A 6,000-nucleotide genomic window follows, 5' to 3' on the forward strand; every position below is an offset into this window, starting at 1 on the left:
TACATTGTAACATAGCATGTAAGTGACATAACCCACTTTGTGCTCTTCACGACAGCCCATCGTGTTAAAAATCTTCTCTATATCGGTGATCTACCTTTGGACTCTTTCAGGATTAAACTTTTTTTTCAAACCTTGGAGGGTTGTGTTTTGTAAAGGAAGATAGTCTCCGGTACTCCACTGACTCAACTTCCTAATTCTGTACTAGAGCTTTTAGTACCTGAGTCATACGGTTCAGAATTTCATTCATAACTCTCGCAGGTCTACCTCTACCAGCCATAATTCTATATTGAAAGAGACCAATCAAGCTTATCAGCAACTATTATTCACGCTAAAGCATTCATAAACGATCAAGGCAAACAAATCACACACATTCCTATTTGGAGAACCAAACAGGCTATTCTAACAATCAATCAACCCATATTCTTGTTAAGCAAGAATATAAGAGTACTTAGGATAGACAAACTAGTCCTATACAAGTCTAGTTTGGAAGAACTGCTCTGATACCAAATTGTAACATTCTCATTTTATTCAAAACAATATGAAAATAATTTCAAAGTTGAAAAGGAATAATTTAGTTAAATCAATATAACACGTAGAATTATAAAACATTGTTTTAATCAAACAACAAAGTAATAGAAATTAAACAAATTTAATAGGAAGCAATGAAATAACATTATATATATATATATATATATATATATATATATATATTGTTCTAAAGAGTTTACAAGAAGGTTATCATTAGCAAAATATACATAAAGAAATACATTAGGACTCATTTACAAAATTTACAAAATATAACAAGTCCTAATGAGTAGTTTTTCCACCAAAAGACTGAAAAAGATACTAGTCGTCCTCATGCTACCTCTATCTCTACAAAATCCTTAGAATCAAGGTCCTCATCTAACCCAAAATAAAGATCTCCTGAATTTGTAGTGGCCTGCTTGCCAGTAATTCACTCAAAAGTCCATTGGGTTGGTCTTTCGAGGTGGTCGTGATCGTGATATGCGAATAGGTAGGTCACAGTTGCTGGAGTTCTAACTGTGCCTTGGTAAAGGTACATACACAGGGTATAGTGGAATCTATTATTTACGGAAAAATCAAAAGGTACACTATAAGATAGTTCCATTTCTAGCATAATAATATTACGAGGTATATTATCGACATGTAAGGCTAACTTAAAATAGCAAAATCTATGGTAATCGTTAAATACATAGTTTAACTTACACTGTACAAAACTATCTATAAGCCTAATGCTCTCTCTGGGTGTTGTCATCCTAGTTTCATGAAAGGTTATGTAAGGATAGTCTCTAATCCGATTACCAAGCACACATTCACATTTAAGTCACATAATACAACAATCAATCATGTCACGAAATCATGTTCATATACATGTAACAATCCTTTCCTATTCAGCTTATTACTCTTCATTTCTCTGAATACTCAGAGTTCTCATTTCACACTTTCACTGCCCCTGACATCCCTCGAGGCCTTACTTAGCATAGATAGTTGCTGGATAACTGCAGCTACACGGATATAACGTATGCCGACCCAGCCTTTTTTAGCAAAAGCATAGTCAGGAGTTTAAGTCAGAAAACAAGTGTAAGACCTGTGGTGCTCTTGCTTTCATTTGTTATGTGCAATTCAAGAAGAGCATCCACCACCCTCATTTCCTCAAGATTTCTCAATTACCTCTATCTTTCACACTCTAGTGTATTGTTGAACTATCCATACTTGTCCTTATTATATTCTTTCCTCGTTTCATTCTCCTTTCCATATTTTCCATCTCATTTCTATATTTCTCATTATGGATTTACTCTACTCATTATGCCCCAAACTCATTATTTTTTGCTCACATGTTATTCATCCTTTTATCTCTCTATTTTGCTCTAACTCCTTATTACATCATAGATCAATCAATCATTGCCGAAGGTTAGTTACCCTCGGACTCAGTCCACAACATATATGCATATACATTCAAATTAAGGATCATACACATCATCAAACATCACTAAACATACTTCAAACATAACAAAAACTTGTTCTCATCTAACATATACACAAAATCTTGCATTTCATCACAGCGTTTTCATGAACACAAACATATAACTTTCTTAGTAACAAGATAAAGCTCTCTTTACCTTGAAATGGAAGTTTAATGAAGGGTTTGTAAGGGATCTTGCTCAAAAAGTTAGGTTCTTTCTAAATATCACAAAAGATCCTATTTAGAGGAGGAAAAATAAGAAAATAACTAAAGAAATAGAGAACCAAGCTTCAAAAACTTACCAAAGAGCAAGGAAAGTAAACTCCCAAGCTTTGATCGGAGAAAGGTTGAGATTTTTCAAGGAAATGAGGAGAGAAGTCAGAGAGAATGAAAAAGGGTCGTAACTTGGATTATAATCTAAGCTTCTCAACTTGGAAACTCTTATGTTCTCCTCAACTCGTGACATTCTCGCTACAGCGAGCCAATTCTTGCCCAAGCAAAACCTTCTCTCGCTGCAGCGAAAAAAGCATACAAATTTTTACTTTCCTATCTATTATTCTAGCTACAGCAAAAGCTCTTCGCTACAATGAGAGAGCGTTAGAGAGCCTAATTTTGTATGCTCATTTCTCGCTACAGCGAGATACATCTCGCTACAATTAGAAATCCTGCAACTCACACACTTAAAACTCTCTTAATTTCAAGTAACAAGCATTAACAATTCATACAAAATACAAAATTAATAAATAACAAAAAATAGGGTGTTACATACATTGTATAAATTAAACATCCAATGTAGATTTAGGATCAATTTAGCTTTAAAAGTTTTCTTTGGTCCATTTGTTTGATTAACCCTATTCAGATTCTTATCTGTTTTCCTCAAAGACTTAGATTCCTCATGAATTATTTCAGATTCATTGTATTTATCTATGTTTTGGTCAACGTTAAGATTTGTATCCTCACTCAAATCTTGAAGATTATTACCCAAAATATTAAACCTAGAACCTGAAGAAGGTTCACTACTTTTCATATTTAGGTTGGTCATACTATTGGATTGGGGTTGGGTAGGCTTTTTCCTAAAAGGCTTTTTGACTAGCATCCAAGGACCAAAATGACCCTGGTCCTGATTATCCTTTATCTCCTTATCTACTAGAATCTCTCCTTCAGAATGCTCACTTTGATTATTCTCCTTACCTTCCATTGGTTTAGATCTTTGATCTAGCTGCTCTTGACTAAGTCTGACAGTTTCACTACAAGCTTCTTGCCTATGCTCATATTTTCCACAGTTAAAACAAATAAGGTGCAAGCCCTCATATTCTATTTTGAATTCTTGGCCTAAAACTTTAAAACAGGGTATTAATTTCTTCCTTAAATCTATTTCAATACAAATCCTAGCAAACCTACCCCTGGACAACAGAGAAGTATGGGTATCTACTTTTAACATTGTTCCGAAGCAAGCTCCCACCTACTAAAGAAATTTTTCATTGTATAGTTCTAAGGAAAGGTTTGGGATGCGAACCCATATTGCTAACTTCCTAAGATTATAGTCCTTAGGTCTAAAAAGAGGCCTCCACCAAGAGATAATGGTCCAAAATCAGCCAAAGACCTTCAAACAAAGCAGTCTTATAGTCTTCTACGTTTTCAAATTTTACTAAGAACTCATTATTAAGATCAAGTATATTCAAGGCGCCATTTTCCCCCCAGATATTGTTAAGTTTATGGTTCAGATAATTAAAATTTATAGATTTTCCTAATAATTTGACAATGAGAGCAGATTTTCAAGGGGAACACCACATCTCATAGTCTTCCAAAGGGATCTTTATTTCAGGGCAAAGGTTTTGGTTGGTCTCAAATGATTCATCACACTCCTCATTATCAAAATATATATTAAGATCTTCTAGAATAGATTTAACTATGTCCTTATCATTTAAAACCATATCAAGCTCTTTCGACTCAAGAACAATATCTCTATATGATTGAGATATGGAAAAGGTAGGTACAGATAACACCTAATTCGACTGAGTTCCAAAAGGAAGTTCTTCTTGCATGTTTGTAGCTTGTTCATCGAACAGGGATTTTGATTCTGTTTTGACCTTTTTCAAGCTCCTAGAGATTAGATCTGGCTCCTCTGTCAACCTTTTCTCCACTTCCGTTCGCTCTATCCCTCTGTTGTCCATGAGAGAAGTGGACAAGGCCGAGGTTAAAGGCCTTCTCGCAATACTTTTCGTCTTCAGCTTTTCCTTTGAGGGAAAAGATACTTTCGAGACGCAGGGAGAGGAAAGATATCCTAGCATCGACACCTTCCCCTCTCTCAAAATCAAGAAAGAAGTTCTTGGAACTTTTTAGAAAACACTAACGGCAGCAAGTCTTCAATCTTATCCTCCACTTGGGTGATAACAACATGTAAACAGTGAATTTCTCATAGATTATTTTTTATTCCTTACTTTAATCTTTCTTACTAAGCATCATTTTATAAATTAAATGTATTTAGTGTATTTTTCTAATAAATTATCATCTTAAAGAAAAATGGGTAAACATTTTATTTTTTTAATCACAAATAGATAAAAATAGAAATAATAGGTGAATATAAAAATTTACAAGTTTTTTTCTTATTTTAAAATTAGTCTTTGAAATAATGCCTCTAACATTTTAATTTTTAAAATATTAAAAATTTTATTAGTTTTTAACTCTATTAAACGATGTTTATTCTAAATTTTTAATTTAAAATTAAAGTAAAATTAACTAAAATAAACATTTTTTATGAAGTAAAATATAAAGAATTTTAATATCTCATAAGCTTAAATATCTCACTCGGAAGTACATGAGATTTCTTTTACTTTTATATCCATTTGAAACTAAACAAGTTAAGGAAGTAATATAAATTGTGATATACATTTTACTTTTAATAATGTCATTTGAGTCGTGTTACCTTAAGAATGGTATTAACATTAAACTCTCTTTTTAAACTTAAGTACTTTATGTTTGTCATTTTTTTAAAACTTTTGTTAAAGAATTTGAAGGAAAAAATAAGGGAAAATGTTTAAAGAGTAAAGAAAAAAATGATTAATATGCTTTGATTAATAAACTTTTCATATTTTAGGTTTATATTTATAGTTCTATTTTGATTAATAAATACTTTTCATTTGCTTTATTTTTAGAATTTTTATCATTTTCTAGTTATTTGAATAAATTAGACTTGTTACAAATAAATGTTTTAATTTTATATTTTTAGTTATTTTGACTTCTGACTACTCTTTTTGCTATAACTTTTTCTACGGATATTATTTTTTGTTGATTCTAGTTGCATTAGATTCTACACATCCAGGGCTTTAAAACGTATATATGGGTTGCTAGATTTGGAGTTGTTTTCAATTTTTTATGATTTTTTGAAGTTAAGGCAAATTTGTTGAATATTGTTGCGAGATTGCATTTGAACTCTTATTATTTAATAATTATATTTAGGCTTTTAGATATTATTGAGGCTCACATTTTGGTCACTTAATTTACCCTAATCAGAATCTATAAATAGACTAATAAGGTTATGAATTAAGGATGAAGTGATTAGACACTTGAAATTTTAAGACTTGGCCGAAATAAGAATTTTTATTTTTACTTTCTCTCGAACTCTTTTATTGTTTTCTTATTCTTGCATGGGGTAAGTGTTTCGATGCAAGGCTAAACCCTCTCGTTCAATCCGTAGAATTCAAACACTGTAATTTTGACTTGAGTTCTGCGTTAAATCGCTTCGAGTTTGTTCTTTTTTCTCTCTAATCTCATAATTGTATATTGCAATCGTGATTGACTTTTTTGTTGTTAGAATTTAAATTAGGATTCGATTGATGCTCTGATTTGATAATTAAAGCAGATTAGGTTAAATAATTATTTGATTTAATTTGTAACTTTATTCAATTAGGTTATTCGATTGAATTAATAATTGAATTGGGTAATTGTTCAAACGTAGATTTAAATCTTTAGATACTGTGATAACTGAAGTTATACGCAATTGATATTCTGTGGAT

Source organism: Abrus precatorius, unplaced genomic scaffold (assembly GCF_003935025.1).
Source record: "Abrus precatorius isolate BTA unplaced genomic scaffold, Abrus_2018 Scaffold10, whole genome shotgun sequence".
Classification (NCBI taxonomy): Eukaryota; Viridiplantae; Streptophyta; class Magnoliopsida; order Fabales; family Fabaceae; genus Abrus; species Abrus precatorius.